Below are 21,405 nucleotides of genomic sequence, written 5' to 3'. Positions count from 1 at the left end.
TACTTTTTCTATCGGGAAGTTTACCAGACACTCAAATATGGCTTGTGGCGCTCACTCTCTTTTAGGTGGATCGCTCTCTCACTTTTTATCTCTACAATGGGTAGAAGCTTGCTTGTCGGCTATCACTTGACTTGGTGACATTGGTCGAAGAACATACGCCTTGCCATTAATCTTGAAGCTATAGTGATTGGTCCTACCATGGATGACGTTGCGTCGAATTGCCAAGGTATTCCAAGAAGGACATGGCACACGGATATGGGAAGCACACACACTCCAACGTGTCTTCATGTGCACCAATCTTAAAGGTGACTTGCACGGTGTGGTTGACTTGGAGAGTGCGGGAGTCCCTTAGCCATTTAACCTTCTATGGGCGTGGGTACTTCTTCTTGACCAATTGTATCTTCGAACAGAGTTCTTCACCTACCAAATTGTGGCAACTTCTACCGTTGATAATGACCTTGACAGTTTTCCCTTGGATGCCCACTTTGGTGTGGAAAATGTGGCAATGTTGTTCATCGTCTTGTTGTTATTAAAGTGTCAAACCATTGGAAACAACAAAAGCAAGGCTCGGATCATTGTCGCAATAGATTTCCACATCTTCTTCTTCATTTACTTGGAGGTGCATGGCCACATGCTCCAATGCTTTGATCCCGTAGTCACTCATAGAATCATAAGTGTCGTCGTCATGAAGGATCATAGTGTGTCATGTTGGGCACTCTAAAGTCTTGTGGCTTCGTCCCTTGGAATTGAAGCATTGTATTCAACTTGTCTTGGTGTTGGAATCCGTTATAGTTGTAGAGGATTAAGCTCTTGGCTTGTAGTTGCTTGTAGAACGAGGGTGAATCGAAGATGTCATCGTCCACTTGTAACTTGACTTGTCACTGGTAGTTGTTGGAGTTCTTGTAGTTGAAGCAATCAAAGTTGGATAAGCTTTAGTACTTGAGCCATAGGTCTTGGAAGAGAAATTTGAGTATTTGAAGTCATCTTGCACTTGGCATTCCACCTTTGATGCTTGATGCACTAGCTCGAGTAGATCGCAAGTCCGTGATTTTCTTGATTTGGTAGTTGAGGCCATTCAAGAAATGTGCCATTGTTTGCTCCTCATCTTCCTTGACATTTGCTCAGATCATGGCCATTTCCATTTCTTGGTAGTGCTCTTCTACCGACTTGGTGCCTTGCATGAGGAGTTGTAGCTTCTTGAAGAGATCACGATTATAGTGTGTAGGCATGAAGCAAGCTCTCATGAGGTCCTTCATTTGATTCCAAGTCCTTATAGGAGGCTCACCTTTTTTTGTCTCCGCTCGATCACTTGCTTCCACCAAATGAGAACATAATGTTGGAACTCAAGTGATGGCGATCTTCTTTTCTTCTTCGTAGTTGTGGAAATGGAAGATCTTGTGAACATTAGGTGCCCATGAGAGGCAGTCTTCGGGGTCATTGCTTCTGCTGAACTTAGTCATGGTGAACTTGAGTTTGCCGAAGCGTTGTTCATCATTGTGGTGTTGAAGACGATGGCATTGTCGTGGATATAGTGCATCATTGTCATTGTTTTGTTGATGACGCTCTTGCCGTGGGGTTCTTCTTCATGAGACTCGTCATGATTTGCTTCAGGGCGTTGATGAGGCACACACACACACACGGTTTCTCCGTTCTTGGTGCTCCTTTTTTACGGTTATGTCCTTCCAAGGCACGAGTTCTGATACGTCTCCAATGTATCAAAAATTTATGAAGTATTCATTCCATATTTGCCTATGTTTATAATAAGCTTATATGGTATTGATGCACTTTATATGATTTATTAAGAACTAACCCACACTAACGTTGCTTTCACCAGAATTACCGTGGTGTTGTTTCTGTGTAGAAAATGAAAGTTCTTGGAATCACCCGAAACTTTTTTATGATTTTTTCTGGAACATATGAGCAATGTTGGAGCAAAGAACCACCAGAGGAGGGCTTCCACAAAGGCAAAAGCCAACAGGGTATGACCTGGGCCTTGGTCGCGCCCTGATGGCTTATAGGGCCCATGTGGCTCCATTGCACGTGATTCCAACACTGAAAAATCTAATAAATCCCAGAAACCCCAGAAATAAAGAGAGAACTTCTGCTTCTCCATCGAGACTCTCTCTATTGCCAAAAAACCAATTTGGAGCGATTCCAGTACCCTATCGAAGAGGGAAAACCATCACCGATGGCCATCTTCATCATACTGGCGGAAGCCATGACGAGGAGGGAGTAGTTTACCCTCGAGGCTGAGGGTATATACCAGTAGCTATGAGATCAATCTCTCTCTCTCTCTCTCTCTTTCTCGTGTTCTTAAGATGGCACGGTCTCAAGAACACTAACTTTGTTAATATAGTTGGATCATATGATGTATTTCTCTTACCATCTAGTTGTGATGAATTGAGTCTTTTCCTTTGAGATATCTTCATGTTGGATTGAGCATATTGGTATGACAACACTTGATGTAAGTCTTACATGGGATACCCGTAGTGGCAATGGGGTATTCTATTGATTCACTTGATATATGTTGAGGCATCAACTTGCGGGTTCCGGTGACCTTGGGGATCTATGCATAGGGGTTGATTTCACGTTTTCATACCATGTTCTCCGATAGAAATCTTGGGGTGCTCCTTGCACATTATTTGTGTTGGATTGAATATGATAGCTCTAAAATTGTTTGATGCATGTCGCATAATTTACCCATGGATACTTGAGGTGACATTGGAGAATCTAGGTGACATTAGGGTCGATTGATATGTATCATTTCTGTTATCCTAGTACGAACTCTTAGGTAGATCGAACAGACACGATAGCTTGATGTTATCTTAGTATGAACTCTTGAATAGATTGATCGGAAAGAATATCTTTGAGGTGGTTATACTACCTACACCAATTTCATCTTATTGTTCTCCACTAGATAGGAACTTTGGAGTGATTCTTTGTTGCATGTTGAGGGATCCAACTATGTTAGTATTGTCGAGAGATTGCACTAGTGAAAGTATGTACCCTAGGCCTTATTTCCAAGCACTAATACAATGTTTTGCTCTCTGTTTGCCACTTGTTACGTTGTTGTTTTATATTTTCAGATTACAAAAACCTATACCTACCATCCATATTGCACTTGTATCACCATCTCTTTGCCAAACAAGTGCACCTATACAATTTACCACTGTATTGGGTGTGTTGGCGACACAAGAGATTTCTTGTATTTGATTGTAGGGTTGCTTGAGAGAGACCATCTTCATCCTACACCTCCCATGGATTGATAAACCTTAGGTCATCCAATTGAGGGAAAATTTCTACTCTCCTACAAAACTCTGCGCTTGGAGGCCCAACACGAGTCTCCAAGAATAAAGTTGTGTAGTAGACATCAAGCTATTTTCTAGCGCGGTTGCTCGGGAGGTGAGTGCTTGAAGGTATATCTTTAGATCTTGCAATTAAATATTTTAGTTTCTTGTTTTTCACTAGTTTGGTTTTAAAAACTAAAACTACAAAAAAATGGAGTCTACGTTGCCTAAATGGTTTCATCTTTTTAAAGTCTTCCATTAAAAAGTTGGTTTGGAACATTTTGCTCATGTGGCTTCCTTGAATGATGAGCATGATTGCAATGTTGTTAGTACAGGTTCTCTTAATACCCTTGATGCTAATGATGATTGCACTAGTCATGATAAAAAGATTTCCTATAAGCATGTCAATTGTTGTGGAGTGAATAAAATTTGCAAAGACATGCCATATAGGGATGATAGATTTTGCAAGAAGCATAAACATGATCAAACTAATTGGTGGCTTAAAGTGATAGATGAAAGTTCCACAGAATTATGCTCTCTTCATCCCTTTACCTGTGAACTTTGGAATAGAGTTGGTCATCTTAATTTCCAATGCAAGTTTTTTTTATGACCGAACCGTTTCCAAATATTGTGATAATTTGATCTCCCATGAACTCTATAATGAACTTTGTTTATTTTTGGGTCAGAAAGAATTGTCACATAAAAATGATTGGTTTGATATATTCCTTATCACTAATGGTAATGAAACTAATCTACAAGAAATATATATATTTTGTGTAGTGAATTGCAATGAGAATGCTTATATCGCCAACTATAGAAAGAATGAGAAACCAATAGAATATAGAAAGGAACACTAATCAAAAGGTAAAGGTCTCCCAATACCCCCCCCCTATTGTTTCTCGTGATGAATCAGGTTGCAAGGAAGAGCTTTCCATCAAAGCAATCTCTTTAGGAAGCTCAAAAAATCACTTAGACCCAGACATAAGGTGGTGAAGAAGAAGAAAAGAAGGAAAAGTAGAGGTAAAAAGGCATCTCTCCCAAATAATGATGTTCCCATAATCATTGAGAATGAATACGAAAATAGTGTGGATGATGATACACTTGATGATTATTTTGGTATGCCTACTACTTGTTGTGATGAGGATGATTGGAAAGATAATGATACTACTTACAATATTGAAAATCTTTTTGGCACCAACTTGGAAAATTGTGATGATAATAATTGCTACACAATTGGTGCTATTCATGCTATTGAAGATTATGCTACTGATATGCAAACCCACAAGCTTGGGGATGCTATGCTTGATGAGAATGAAATATGTAAGAATATATTTGCTGCAATTTATGTGTATTCCAAGCTTGGGGAAGCTATGCATAATGAAGATGATCTTCTTAGTCCCCAAGGTTTGATGACCAAATTTATTATGATGATGGCATGACTACTATTTATGATGATTATGATGATGACATGTATGTAAAGAGTACTAATAACCATGAAACTTGTCGTCATGCTTTTAATATTCAATTGGGTTATGTCAATCAATTGTCTCATGATAGTTATTTTGTTGAGTTTGCTCCCACTACTATGAATGGGGAGAAAATTACTTATGTGGAGAGTAAAGAAAATTATATGCTTGTGCATCATGAAGATAATGCTTTATGTGATAGTTATATTTTTGAATTCCTTCATGATGCTACTGAAAATTATTACGAGGGAGGAACTTATGCTTGTAGGATTGCAATAATATCAAGTTTCCTCCCTATGTGTTGAAAATCTTGAAGTTTTTCTTGTTTTGACTTCATATGCTAGTTGATTCTTGTTCCCAAAAATTATTTTATCACAAAATACCTATGCATGGGAAGAGGGTTAGACTTAAATGTGCTTGTCATATACTTCATGATGCTCCCATTGTGTTCCAATTCAATATTTTTACGTGAGCATCATGGAAATCATCATACCTAGCTAAAAAGGCTTTAAAGAAAAGCGCTTGTTGGGAGACAAACCAACACTTTTACATTTTGTTCTTGTGTGTTGACATGATTAATCTACTTTATTAATAATGTTTGGTGTATTTTATTTCAGTGAAGTGCCAAGTAAAGCCTTTGGGATAGTGTGGAAACTTGTTAGTTTGAATCTGTGCAAAACCAGAAACTTTTGCCTCGAGTATATGAATTATGTGATTTTACTAGAAAGTCAAAAATTCCGAAATTTCTAAAAAGTTTTTGATATGCAAATTCTATGCATTGTCCTAATTTTTCAGAATTTTTAGAGTCAGGTAAGTATGGTGTTTAGTCGGATCTTCACAGACCATTCGGTTTTTGACAGATTCTGTTTTGCATACATAATTTGCTTGTTTCAGTGTTTATATAGCTTATATTGAGTGATCTAAATTAGGGGAATGATAGAATACAGTAAGTATCATGTGGTAACAATTATGAATCTTGTCTTGACAGTACCTAAGTGAATGATAGAATACAGTAAGTATCATGTGGTAACAATTATGAATCTTGTCTTGACAGTACCTAAGTGAATGATCTATCTTTATTATACTAACCCTCTCATAACGTTCTCTTATGTTTTGTGTGATTGAGGTTTTCAAGTTTTGGGTGAGATACCGATATGAGGAAAATAAGGAGTGGAAATAAACTAATCTTGGGGATGTACAAGGCACCCCAAGGTAATATTCAAGGAAGACCCAAGCGTCTAAGCTTAGGGATGCCCTAGAAAGCATCTCCTCTTTCGTCTTTGATACTATCGGTATATCTTACTTGGAGCTATATTTTTATTCATCACGTGATATGTGTTTTCCTCGGAGTATCATTTTTTTGTTCTCTGATAGATGTTATTTATAATCTTGCTTTTCAATAAAAAGTTCCAAGAATTGCCTTAGGAATTGCATGTGTGATTTGTGTTGTATAAAAACAGAAATTGTTGCTGTATTATTTGAATTATGTAATTTTACTGAAAATTGCAAAGTTTCTGAAATTTTTACACGGCAGGTTCATACAAATTCTTTATCATGTCCTAAAGTTTCATAATTTTTGGAGATACAGAAGTACACTGTTTCAATAAATTGCTACAGACTGTCCTGTTTAGACAGACTGCTCTCATAGTTTTGTTATCTACTTCTTCTATAGTTTTCATGACTTATATTGGTAGATATAAATAGTGGAAATGATATATACAGTACATAATGTTTGAAAATTATTATGCAACTTGTCTTGGCAGTACATGAAGTGTTGATTTATTCTTACGTGTACTAACCTATCTCACGAGTTCTTTTCAAGTTTTGTGTGGATGAAGTTTTTGAGACATAGGTGTAACCGGGACATGAGAGGATTGAACGGGATACAAAATCTCAAGACTGGGGATTCCCAAGGAACACCCAAGACAATATTACAAGAAGTCTCAAGCATCTAAGCTTGGGGATGCTACGCATCCCACACCTCTTCGTCAAGTATCGGTTAGCCTATGTTGAGCCTAAATTTTTATTTGTTCAAATGATATATGCTATTCTTGGAGTGCTATTTTTTTGTTTGCTGTTTGAATAAAATATCAAGATCGAAAAATCTTTGCTGATAAAGAGTCCTCATATAGCTACTTAATTGTTTGACTACTCACTGATCTTCACTTATATATTTTGAGAGTATTTTGATGTTTACTCTTGTGCTTCACTTATATCCTAAGAGTAAAACGTTGAATGAATTGAATATCATAAACGTGAAATTATATATATGCTTCATATGCTTATCCCATGGGGTGTAGTGACTTCACATACTAGGAGTATAAGCGGTAAAATTTATTGGAAGTTAGCAAACATAACACTGGTCATTTAAACGATTCATGAAAGAACATTGAAGGAAGAGAGGTTTCACATATATATACTATCTTGGACATCTTCTATGATTGTGATCCCCATTAATTCTTTTCAAACTTGATCAAGTAGTTGACGTTGGACAAGCAAGACAACTTAATGGTTATGTTTGTTTATATTCACATGGATCCTCTAACATGTGCTGCTTATTTAAAACCTTTTGCTAGCCAAAACTTCATACTAAGTAGAGATACTACTTGTCCATCCAAATCCTTGAACCTAGTTTCTTGCCATGAGAGTCCACCATATCTAACTATGGATTGAATAAGATCCTTCAAGGAAGTTGTCATCGGTGCAAAAAGCAATAAAAATTGCTTCTAAATATATATGTTCTTTTATTGGAAGGGAAAATAAGCCTTGTAAAAACGTGAGATGGTGGAGAAATAAAAGCGAAGGACTACATAATAAAGGTTGCCATCACAAGGGGCAATATAAAGTGACGTTCCTTTTCGTTAACAGATTGCACATCCAAATGTAAAAAGTGCATGATAACCTCTGCTTCCCGCTACGAAGGGCCTATCTTTTACTTTTCATGTGGAGTCAACTTCTTATTCCAATCTATTAATTCCTTAGTTGGCAAGCATCATGTCGTGGGGCAGGATTCAGACACATATATCCAATTGAATACAGGTGATCATGTTTCATTATTTGTTGACATTATCCCCAAGATAAATAAGTTGGGAGGTGAAACTCTAAGCCCCTATCTTCCTTGTGTTTGACTGAACTGTTTTTTCTAAAAATATACTTTGAGTGTCATCAATCATGGAAGACTAAATTATAGTTGATTATGTGGAATTTTATGAACCAAAGCTCTTAGATAGACCCTTCCTGCAATAAGATGAATTATAACTGTTTGATGACTGAAAACATAGTTTTCTATTTTTCAAGAAATTTTATGGTCTATACTTAAACATGTGAAACTTGCTACTCGATCTTGAGAAGTTTTATGAGAAATACTTGCTGGTTATGATGCTAGAAAAAAGGCTGAAATTATCCTTGATCAATACCGGACTCTAAAAATTCTGAAAAATTAGGACAACCTATACAATTTGCATATAAAAACAGTGTAAAAATTTCAGAATTTTTTTACTTTCCAATAAAATCACATAATTCATATACCTGAGGCAAAAGTTTCTATTTTTGTACAGATTCAAACTAACAAGTTTCCACACTATCCCAAAGGCTTTACTTGGCACCTTTTTCAAATAAAATACACAAAACATGATTAATAAAGTAGATTAATCATGTGAGCACACAAGAACAGAATTTAAAAGTGTTGGGTTGTCTCCCAACAAGCGCTTTTCTTTAAAGCATTTTTAGCTAGGCATGATGATTTGAATGATGCTCATGTAAAAATATTGAATTGGAACACAATGGGAGAATCATGAAGCGTATGACATGCACATTTAAGTCTAACCCTCTTCCGATGAATAGATATTTTGTAAGAAAACAATTTTTTGGAACAAGAATCAACTAGCATAGGAAGGCAAAACAAGCAAAACTTTGAGATTTTCAACACATAGGGAGGAAACTTGATATTATTGCAATTCCTACAAGCATAAGTTCCTCCCTCATAATAATTTTCATTAGCATCATGAAGGAATTAAACAATATAAATATCACATAAAGAACTATCTTCATGATGCACAAGCATAGAAAATGTATGCTCTCCCCATGAGCAAACTTCTCATACATAATAGTGGGAGTATCATACGAGACCTGCATGCTATAAATTCTTTCCACATTAAAAGAATAATGTTTAGTGAAGGGTATTCATAATTGTGACAAAATTTATAATAGTAATCATCACTATTTTTTATAGCATAAGTATCATCACAATAATCATCATAAGTAGCAACTTGGTTCTCATCATAACTGGGAGGCAAGCAATCATCATAACAAATTTTATCCTTGAAGTAGGGTGACTAAAAAGATCATCTTAATTACGCATGGCATCCCCAAGCTTGTGGGTTTGCATACCATTATCATAATCATCAATAGCATCATTAGCACCAATAGTGTAACAATTATTATCATCACAATTTTCCAAGTTGGTACCAAAAAGATTTGAAGTAATATAAGGAGAGTCATTATCTTCCCAATGAACCTCATCACAACAAGTAGTAGGCATACCAAAATAATCATGAAGTGTATCATAATCCACACTATTTTAGTATTCATTCTCAATGATTATAGGAACAACATTATTTGGGAGAGATGCCTTTTTACCTCTAATTTTCCTTCTTTTCTTCTTTTTCACTACCTTATGTGTGGGTGTAAGTGATTTTTTCGAGCTTCTTAAAGAGATTGGTTTGATGGAAAGCTCTTCCTTGCAACCTGATTCATCATGACAAACAATAGGGGGTACTGGGATACCTTTACCCTTTCATTAGTGTTCCTTTTATATTCTATTGGTTTCTCATTCTCTCTATAGTTGGCGATATAAGCAATCTCATTGCAATTCACTACGCAAAACATACAGATTTCTTGTAGATTAGTTTCATTACCATTAGTGATAAGGAATATATCGAACCAATCATTTTTATGTGAAAATTCTTCTTGCACTACTGAAATTCAGAAATTTGCCGTCTCCCATGGCGGACGGCAAAGGTGGGAACCACTGACGACAAAGGCTTTGCCGTCGGTCAGCAGACGGCAAAAAAAATCCGGTGAAGAGGTTCTTTGCCGTCTGCTTTTTTATAGCGGACGGCAAAGAATCTTTGCCATGAGGGGGCAGACGGCAAATTAAATGGGACGGCACATACTCCAACGGCCCCGTTAAGTGTTAACGGCAGGCCTCCCCTCTTTGCCGTCTGCCATCCCCCCTTTGCCATGTGGGGGCAGACGGCAAAGGGGGGAACCAGCCCCCTCTCTCTCCCCTCTTTGTCGTCTGCCATCCCACCTTTGCCATGCGAGGGCAGACGACAAAGGGGGGAACCAACCCCCCCTCTCTTCCCCTTTGCCGTCTGTCGTCCCACCTTTGCCATGCGGGGGCAGACGGCAAAGGGGGGAACCAGCCCCCCCCCCCTCTCTTCCCCTTTGTCGTCTGCCATCACCCCTTTGCCATGTGGGGGCAGACAGCAAAGGGGGGAACCAACCCATTTTTAATTTATTTCTTATTATATCCAGCATTTTTAACAATAATCAGGATATATATATATATTTGACATAAATAAATTTCTTTCCGTACTCATAACCATTTTAAAATAACTTTCATCCATAGTGCATACATATTATGCAAGTTGCATCCGTACCAAACCATATATTACACCAGTTTCATCCACATGCATACAAAGTTTCATGTATATCCATATACTACAATAGTTTCAATACAATCTTCCGTGAAGCCATGGTACAAGAAATCATCTTCAACCATTCCATCAATATAATCCGAGCTTCTCGTGAAGTGAATGTAATCTGCAAAATGACAAATAAGAAAGTTAGAAGAATAATACTAGATGAACAAGTATATATAGGTTATTTCGGAGAGAAATTAGCTAAGTATAGGCCATTTAATAGCTAAATTAGGTGGAATAGGTCATCTTGGAGCTACATAGCCTTATTATGTCATTTAGGAGAGAACTTAGCTAAGTATAGGTCATTCCAGAGCTAACTTGGATAAAAATATGTCATTTTGTAGCCAACTATGATTATTAATCCATTTTGACCTTATTATGTCATTTTGGAGCTAAATTAGTCATTTTAATGAGCTAACCAAGGTTCTTATGATGTTTTTAACTAGCTATGCTAATTATGTCATTTTGGAGGATAATTAGCTAAGTATGTCTTTGTTGGGGAAAATAACCTACGCAGAAGAAGAAAGAGAAGAAGCAAGAAGATAAGAAGAAGGAGAAGAAAAAGAAGAAGAAGAAGGAGGAGGAGGAGAAGGAGGAGGAGAAGGAGAAGAAGAAGAAAAGAAGAAGGACAAGAAGAAGAAGAAGGAGTAGAAGAAGGAGAAGGAGCTTCTCTCCTCCTCCTTGTCCTTCTTCTTCCTCCTTCTTCTTCTTCTCTTCTTCTTCTTCTTCCTTCCTTTCATTTTTCCTCTTTCTTCTCCCCTTGTTCCCTTCTTTGGGCTAAATTAGCTAAGAATGCCTTTTTGGAGCTAATTATGTCATTTCGAGGATAATTAGCTAAGTATAGGTCATGTTTTATTAAATAGACCATTTTGGAGCTAACTAAGCTAATTATGTCATTTAGGTGGAACCCTAGCTAACTATAGGTCGTTTCGGAGCTCACTTCGGTAAAATAGGTCATTCCGGAGCAAACTATGCTTATTAAGCCATTTTGGATCTAGCTAGGCTAATTATAGGCCATTTAATACCTAAGCTAGGCGAATAGGTCATCTTGCAGCTACGTCAGCCTTATTATGTCATTTAGGAGAGAACTTAGCTAATTATAGGTCATTTTTTATTAAATAGGTCATTTTGGAGCTAACTAAGCTAATTATGTCCTTTTGTAGGATAATTAGCCAATTTAGTCTTTCTTGGATGAGTCTAAGCTACGTAGAAGAAGAGAAAGAGAAGAAGAAGTAAAAGAAGGAGGAGGAGGAGGAGGAGAAGGAGAAGGAAGAGGAGAAGAAGAAGAAAAGAAGAAGGAGAAGAAGATGGAGGAAGAAGGAGGAAGAAGAATGAGAATGAGGAGCTCCTTCTCCTTCTTCTCCTCCTTTTTCTCCTTCTTATCCTCCTCCTTCTCTTCTTCTTCTTCTCTTCTTCTTCTTCTTCCTTCCTTTCATTTTTCCTCTTTCTTCTCCTCTTGTCCCCTTATTCAGGCTTAATTAGCTAAGAATGCCTTTTTGGAGCTAATTATGTCATTTCGAGGATAATTAGCTAAGTATAGGTCATGTTTTATTAAATGGACCATTTTGGAGCTAACTAAGCTAATTATGTCATTTAGGTGGAACCCTGGGTAACTATAGGTCGTTTCGGAGCTAACTTGGGTAAAATAGGTCATTCCGGAGCAAACTATGCTTATTAAGCCATTTTGGATCTAGCTAGGCTAATTATAGGCCATTTAATACCTAAGTTAGGGGGAATAGGTCATCTTGCAGCTACGTAGGCCTTATTATGTCATTTAGGAGAGAACTTAGCTAACTATAGGTCATTTTTTTTAAATATGTCATTTCGGAGCTAACTAAGCTAATTATGTCCTTTTGTAGGATAATTAGCCAATTTAGTCTTTCTTGGATGAGTCTAAGCTACGTAGAAGAAGAGAAAGAGAAGAAGAAGTAAAAGAAAGAGGAGGAGGAGGAGGAGGAGAAGAAGGAGAAGGAAGAGGAGAAAAAGAAGAAAAGAAGAAGGAGAAGGAGAAGGAGGAAGAAGGAGGAAGAAGAAGGAGAAGGAGGAGCTCCTTCTCCTTCTTCTCCTCCTTCTTCTCCTTCTTATTATCCTCCTCCTTCTCTTCTTCTTCTTCCTTCCTTCCATTTTTCCTCTTTCTTCTCCTCTTGTCCCCTTCTTCGGGCTAAATTAGCTAATAATGCCTTTTTGGAGCTAATTATGTCATTTAGAGGATAATTAGCTAAGTATAGGTAATGTTTTATTAAATTGACCATTTTGGAGCTAAATAAGCTAATTATGTCATTTAGGTGGAACCCTAGGTAACTATAGGTCGCTTCGGAGCTAACTTGGGTAAAATAGGTCATTCCGGAGCAAACTATGCTTATTAAGCCATTTTGGATCTAGCTAGGCTAATTATAGGCCATTTAATACTTAAGTTAGTGGGAATAGGTCATCTTGCAGCTACGTAAGCCTTATTATGTCATTTAGGAGAGAACTTAGCTAACTATAGGTCATTTTTTATTAGATAGGTCATTTTGGAGCTAACTAAGCTAATTAGGTCCTTTTGTAGGATAATTAGCCAATTTAGTCTTTCTTGGATGAGTCTAAGCTACGTAGAAGAAGAGAAAGAGAAGAAGAAGTAAAAGAAGGAGGAGGAGGAGGAGGAGGAGGCGAAGGAGAAGGAACAGGAGAAGAAGAAGAAAAGAAGAAGGAGAAGGAGAAGGAGGAAGAAGGAGGAAGAAGAACGAGAAGGAGGAGCTCCTTCTCCTTCTTCTCCTCCTTCATCTCCTTCTTCTTACCCTCCTCCTTCTCTTCTTCTTCTTCTCTTCTTCTTCTTCTTCCTTCCTTCCATTTTTACTCTTTCTTCTCCTCTTGTCCCCTTCTTCGGGCTAAATTAGCTAAGAATGCCTTTTTGGAGCTAATTATGTCATTTCGAGGATAATTAGCTAAGTAGAGGTCATGTTTTATTAAATAGATTGTTTTGGAGCTAACTAAGCTAATTATATCATTTAGGTGGAATCCTAGCTAACTATAGGTCGTTTCGGAGCTAACTTGGGTAAAATAGGTCATTCCGGAGCAAACTATGCTTATTAAGCCATTTTGGATCTAGCTAGGCTAATTATAGGCCATTTAATACCTAAGTTAGGGGGAATAGGTCATCTTGCAGCTACGTAAGCCTTATTATGTCATTTAGGAGAGAACTTAGCTAACTATAGGTCATTTTTTATTAAATAGGTCATTTTGGAGCTAACTAAGCTAAGTATGTCATTTTGTAGGATAATTAGCCAATTTAGCCATTTTGGAGCTAACTAAGCTAATTATGTCATTTAGATGGAAGTCTAGCTATTATTTATTAAAACACTAGAAATAACATACCATTATCGTCATCACGGCGGTGAAGCACGGTGGCTCTGGCTTGTTTCACATGGAGAAGGCTCCACTGTAGAAGGGTCGTGCGATGCGTTTCAGGAGATATTTTGCAGCAAACATCGTTTGCATTGTGTCCTTAGCATGAGGATACTCTTAAGATCACTGCACTGAAATGAAACTGATCGTCCGCGCCACGTTAATGACTGGCATCGGCGGAGGGACTTGGCCGCTCTTCTCGCACATAGACTGTACATTTGGTTTCGACAAGTCAAACTTTTTATTTATTAACGAAACGGACATTCAAATGCAAGATTTGAAATAACATGAAGAAGAAACTTACCAAGAAGATCTCGTATATGGCCCTCTTAGACGCATCATTCCGTGCCCTCTCCGCCTCCACCAATGCAGTCGTCCTCTCCTCCAGCTCCCTAATCTCTTTATCCTTCTCCGCCATAGCCACCTGCATTGCCTCTCTCTCTTTCTGAATAGCAGCCTGCAACACAACTCATTGTTAGCAATGTAATCATATTGGTTCCAACGCACAACATAATGCGGAAAGATAGTTGAGTCCATTAAACTAACCTCGATGGCGAGCTCGACTGGCCGTGGACGACGTGTTATCTCCGGACAAGAGCTCGTTTGGCGTGCCTTTATCTGTCGGATAGTGCTAGGACAATGTATAAGGCCGTCTCCAATGGCGATCGAGCCATGAGGCCTCCTGTTGCCAGCTATCATCACCAGCTCTGGATCAATACGCCCCTCGCTCGGGTTAAAGTGCTCCCCTTTCCTCGCCTTCCCGTGATCTCTGTACTTCACGAGCTTGTGGTGGGAGGAGATGTTGGTGAAGTTTTCTGGATGGTCGAGGTCAGACTCAGAGAATGCCTTGACCTTCTTGTAGGAGGCAGTATGGGCCATCGCATACAGGTCGTACATCTGTGGCACCTCCGTCTTATTGTGACGCGCCTAAAAGAGAGTGAGAGGAAAATTGTATTAGTAAAGGGCTCAAGATAGCATTAAGAATGAATTGCATGAGGCATGAAGCAAACCACATACCCAGTTCTCGCCAAATTGGATTAAGTTGACGCTCCCTTGATGGTGTGGCTGCTGGAAATATGCCCTAGAGGCAATAATAATATGGTTATTATCATATTTCCTTGTTCATGATAATAGTCTATTGTTCATGGTATAATTGTATTAACAGGAAACAGTAATACATGTGTGAATAAATAGATCACAATGTGTCCCTAGCAAGCCTCTAGTTGGCTAGCTCGTTAGTCAATAGCTGATCATGGTTTCCTGATCATGGGAATTAGATGTCATTGATAACGGGATCACATCATTGGGAGAATGATGTGATGGACAAGACCCAATCGTAAGCATAGCACTAGATCGTATTGTTCGTATGCTAAAGCTTTTCTAATGTCAAGTGTCTTTTCCTTCGACCGTGAGATTGTGCAACTCCCGGATACCGTAGGACTGCTTTGGGTGTATCAAACGTCACAACGTAACTGGGTGACTATAAAGGTGCACTACGGGTACCTCCGAAAGTGTCTGTTGGGTTGGTACGAATCGAGATCGGGATTTGTCACTCCGTGTGACGGAGAGGTATCTCTGGGCCCACTCCGTAGAACATCATCGTGAGCTCAATATGACTAAGGAGTTAGTCACACGATGACGTGCTATGGAACGAGTAAAGAGACTTACCGGTAATGAGATTGAACAAGGTATTGGTATACCGATGATCGAATCTCGGGCAAGTTCTATACCGACAGACAAAGGGAATTGTATACGGGATTGATTGAATCCTTGACATCATGGTTCATCTGAAAGTTGTTCAGAGTCCCAGATGAGATCCTGGACGTCACGAGGAGCTCCGCAATGGTCCGGAGGTAAAGATTGATATATAGGACGGATGGTTTCGGACACCGGAAGTGTTTCGGGCATCACCGGTAACGTACCGGGACCACCGGGACCACCGGGACCACCGGATGTGGGGCCGGGGGTCCACCGAAGGGGGGAAACGGTCCCGGGAGGTAAGATGGGCCAAGTGGGGGAGGGAACCAGCCCCTAGGTGGGCTGGTGCGCCAACCCACTCAACCCAATGCACATGGGAGACAAAAGGGGGGACCCTAAGCCAGGTGGGCCTAAGGCCCACCAGGGGTGTGCACCACCCCTCCTCCCCCCTCTGGCCGCCGCACCTCCCATCTGGGTGGTCTGCCGCACAACCTAGGGTGGGAACCCTAGGGGTGGCACCCCCTCTCCCCTTCCCCTATATATAGTGGGCACTTTTGGCCATTGGGAGATAGACTTTTCCCTCTCTCTCGGCGCAGCCTGCCCTTCTTTCTCCTCCTCTCTGCCGGTGCTTGGCGAAGCCCTGCCGGGAGACCTCGTCTCTCCATTGACACCACGCCATCTTTTTGTTGGAGTTCTTCCCCAACCTCTCCCTCCTCCTTGCTGGATCAAGGTGCGGGAGACGTCACCGGGCTGCACGTGTGTTGAACGCGGAGGTGTCGTATTTCGGCACTAGATCGGAATCACACTGCGATCTGAATCGCTGCGAGTACGACTCCATCAATTGCGTTCTAGTAACGCTTCTGCTTAGCAATCTTCAAAGGTATGAAGATGCTCTTACCCCTATCTCGTTGCTGGTCTCTCCATAGGAAGGTCTGAATATGGCGTAGGAAAATTTTGAATTTATGCTTCATTACCCAACAGTGGCATCCGAGCAAGGTTTTCTATGCGTAGGTTCTATGCACGAGTACAACACAAAAGTTGTGGGTGATGATTTGTCAATTTGCTTGCCATTACTAGTCTTATTATTTTCCGGCGGTATTGTGAGATGAAGCGGCCCGGACCGACCTTACACGTACGCTTACGTGAGACTGGTTCCACCGACAGACATGCACACTGTGCATAAAGGTGGCTAGCGGGTGTTTGTCTCTCCTACTCTAGTCGAATTGGATTTGATGAAAAGGGTCCTTATGAAGGGTAAATAGCTTTGGCATATCATCGTTGTGGCTGTCACGTAGGTAAGAAAGCGTTCTTGCTAGAAACCCAAATCAGCCACGTAAAACTTGCAACAACAATTAGAGGACGTCTAACTTGTTTTTGCAGGGTTTGACATGTGATGTGATATGACCAAAGTTGTGATGTTGCATGTATGATGTATGAGATGATCATCTCATTGTAATAGGTTTCACGACTTGCATGTCGATGAGTATGACAACTGGCAGGAGCCATAGGAGTTGTCTTAATTTATTGTATGAGATGCAACGCCATGTGCTTACTACTTTTACTTCATTGCTAACGGTTAGTTGTAGTAGTGGTGATAGTAGTAGTTGGCATGATGACTTCACGGAGACACGATGATGGAGATCATGGTGTCACGCCAGTGACAATGATGATCATGCGATGCCTAAAGATGGAGATCGAAAGGGCAAAGATGATAATGGCCATATCATGTCACTGTATGATTGCATTGTGATGTTTATCATGTTTTTCATCTTATTGCTTAGAACGAAGGTAGCATAATAAGATGATCCCTCTTAAAATTTCGAGAACGTATTCCCCTAAGTGTGCACCGTTGCGAAGGTTCGTTGTCTCGAAGCACCACGTGATGATCGGGTGTGATAGATTCTAACGTTCGCATACAACGGGTGTAAGCCAGATTTACACACGCCAAACACCTAGGTTGACTCGACGAGCTTAGCATGTACAGACATGACCTCGAATACAAGAGACCGAAATGTCGAACATGAGTTGTATGGTTGAATACGATCAGCATGAAGTTGCTCACCAAGGTGACTAGTCCGTCTCACGTGATGATCGGACACGGGTTAGTCAACATGGATCATGTATCACTTAGATGACTAGAGGGATGTCGATTTAAGTGGGAGTTCATACTTAATGTGATTAAATGAACTTAATTGTCATGAACTTAGTCTACAAAGTTTGTCTTTAATTGTCAACCTCAATTTCAACGCATTCCTAGAGAAAAACAAGCTGAAAGATGATGGTAGCAACTATGCGGACTGGGTTCGCAACTTGAAGCTCATCCTTGAAGCAGCTAAGAAGGCTTATGTCCTTGATGCGCCGCTAGGTGACCCTCCCACTCCCGCAGAAGCCTAGGACATTCTGAATGTCTGGCAAGCGCGGAGTGATGACTACCCTCTGGTTAGGTGTGGCATGTTATACAGTTTAGAAACGGGGCTCCAAAGGCGTTTTGAGCAACACAGAGCATATGAGATGTTCCAAGAGCTGAAGCTAGTTTTTCAAGCTCATTCCCGTGTCGAGAGATATGAAGTCTCCGACAAGTTCTTTAGCTGTAAGATGGAGGAGAACAGTTCTGTCAGTGAGCACATACTCAAAATGTCTGGGTTACACGGTCGTCTGACTTCACTTGGAGTCAAACTTCCGGATGATGCTATAATTGACAGAATCCTCCAGTCTCTCCCACCAAGCTACAAAGGCTTTGTGCTTAACTACAACTTGCAAGGGATGGAGAAGACCATTGCCGAGTTGTACTCGATGCTCAAGTCTGCAGAAGTAGAAATCAAGAAAGAGCATCAAGTGTTGATGGTCAACAAGACCACTAGTTTCAAGAAAGGCAAGGGTAAGAAGAACTTCAAGAAAGACGGCAAAGCTGTTGCCGCGCCCGGTAAGCGAGATGCCGGGAAGAAGAAGAAAAATGGACCCAAGCCTGAGACTGAGTGCTTCTATTGCAAGGGAAAAGGTCACTGGAAGCGGAACTGCCCCAAATACTTAGCGAACAAGAAGACCGGCAACGTTAAAGGTATATGTGATATACATGTTATTGATGTGTACCTTACCAGCGCTCGTAGTAGCTCCTGGGTATTTGATACCGGTGTTGTTGCTCACATTTGCAACTCAAAGCAGGAACTGCGGAATAAGCGGAGACTGGCCAAGGACAAGGTGACGATGTGCGTCGGGAATGGTTCCAAGGTCGATGTGATCGCCGTCGGCACGCTACCTCTACATCTACCATTGGGATTAGTTTTAAACCTTAATAATTGTTATATAGTACCAGCTTTAAGCATGAACATTGTATCAGGGTCTTGCTTGATGTGAGACGGCTACTCATTTAAGTCAGAGAATAATGGTTGTTTTATTTATATGAGTGATATGTTTTATGGTCATGCTCCGCTGGTGAATGGTTTATTCTTGATGTATCTCGATCGTGATGTTACGCATATTCATAGTGTGAGTACCAAAAGATGTAAAGTTGATAATGATAGTCCCACATACTTGTGGCACTGCCGCCTTGGTCATATCGACGTTAAGCGCATGAAGAAGCTCCATACTATTGGACTATTAGAGTCTCTTGACTTTGAATCATTTGACACATGCGAACCGTGCCTCATGGGCAAGATGACTAATACTCTATTCTCAGGAATAATGGAGAGAGCAACCGACTTAATGGAAATAATACGTACTGATGTGGGTGGTCCAATGAACGTTGAAGCTCGCGGTGGCTATCGTTATGTTCTCACTCTCACCGATGATTTCAGTAGGTATGGGTATATCTACTTGATGAAGCACAAATCTGAGATGTTAGAAAAGTTCAAGGAATTTTAGAGTGAGGTTCAGAATCAACGTGACAGAAATATTAAATTTCTACAATCTGATCGTGGAGGAGAATATTTGAGTCACGAGTTTGGCACACACCTAAGGAAGTGTGGAATCGTTTCACAACTGACGCCGCCTCACACACTGCAACGCAAGGAGTGTCTAAACGTCGTAATCGCACTTTATTAGATATGGTACGATCTCTGATGTCTCTTACCGACTTACTGCTATCATTTTGGGGATACGCATTAGAAACTGCAGCATTCACTTTAAATAGGGTACCGTCTAAATCCATTGAGACGACACCGTATGAACTATGGTTTGGCAAGAAACCTAAGTTGTCGTTTCTTAAAGTTTCGGGCCGCGATGCTTATGTGAAGAAACTTCAACCAGAAAAGCTCGAACCCAAAGCGGCGAAATGCCTATTCATAGGATACCCTAAGGAAACTATTGGGTATACCTTCTATCTTAGATCCGAAGGTAAAACCTTTGTTGCCAAGAACGGATCCTTTCTAGAGAAAGAGTTTCTCTCGAAAGAAGTAAGTTCGAGGAAGGTAGAACTTGATGAGGTAATTACACCCCCTCTCGAACAGGATAGTAGCGCAGCGCGGGAAGTTGTTCATGTGGCGCCTACACCAACTGAAGAGGAAGTTAATGATGATGATCATGAAGCTTTGGATCAAGTTACTACTGAACCGCGAAGGTCCACAAGGGCACACTCTGCACCAGAGTGGTACGGCAACCCTGTGATGGAAATCATGTTGTTAGACAACGGTGAACCTTTGAACTATTAAGAAGCGATGGGGGGCCCGGATTCCAACAAATGGCTTGAAGCTATGAAATCCGAGATAGGATCCATGTATGAGAACAAAGTATGGACTTTGGTGGACTTGCCCGATGACCGGCAAGCCATAGAAAATAAATGGATCTTCAAGAAGAAGACTGATGCAAACGGTAATGTAACCGTTTATAAAGCTCGACTTGTCGCAAAGGGTTTTCGACAAATTCAAGGAGTTGACTACGAAGAGACTTTCTCTCCCGTAGCGAAGCTGAAATCAGTCCAAATCATGTTAGCAATTGCCGCCTTTTATGATTATGAAATTTGGCAAATGGACGTCAAAACAGCGTTCCTTAACGGGAACCTTAAGGAAGAGTTGTATATGATGTAACCAGAAGGTTTTGTCGAGCCTAAGGGTGCTAACAAAGTGTGCAAGCTCCAGCGCTCCATCTATGGGCTGGTGCAAGCATCTCGGAGTTGGAACATTCGCTTTAATGAGGTGATTAAAGCGTTTGGGTTCATACAGGTTTACGGAGAAGCCTGTCTGTACAAGAAAGTGAGTGGGAGCTCTGTAGCTTTCCTCATACTGTATGTGGATGACATATTATTGATGGGGAACAATATAGAGATGTTGGAGAGCATAAAGGCCTATTTGAACAAGAGTTTTTCAATGAAGGACCTTGGAGAAGGTGCATACATATTAGGCATCAAGATCTATAGAGATAGATCAAGACGCCTCATAGGTCTTTCGCAAAGTACATACCTTGACAAGATATTGAAGAAGTTCAATATGGAAAACTCAAAGAAAGGTTTCTTGCCAGTTTTTCAAGGTATGAGATTGAGTAAGACTTAGTTGCCGACCACGGCAGCAGATAGAGAGAAGATGAGTTATGTCCCCTACGCTTCAGCCGTGGGCTCTCTAATGTATGCCATGCTGTGTACCAGACCTGATATAAACCTTGCCATAAGTTTGGTAGGGAGGTACCAAAGTGATCCCGGTATGGAACACTGGACAGCGGTCAAGAATATCCTTAAGTACCTGAAAAGGACTAAGGAAATGTTTCTCGTTTATGAAGGTGACGAAGAGCTCGTCGTAAAGGGATACGTCGACGCTAGCTTCGACACAGATCCATATGACTCTAAGTCACAGACCGGATATGTATATGTGTTGAATGGTGGGGCAGTGAGCTGGTGCAGCAGCAAGCAAGAAGTCGTGGCAGCATCTACATGTGAAG

The sequence above is a fragment of the Hordeum vulgare genome, chromosome 1H (genome assembly GCF_904849725.1).
Source record: "Hordeum vulgare subsp. vulgare chromosome 1H, MorexV3_pseudomolecules_assembly, whole genome shotgun sequence".
Classification (NCBI taxonomy): Eukaryota; Viridiplantae; Streptophyta; class Magnoliopsida; order Poales; family Poaceae; genus Hordeum; species Hordeum vulgare.
The sequence above is the reverse complement of the archived record's forward strand: the minus strand, read 5'-3'. Positions refer to the sequence as shown.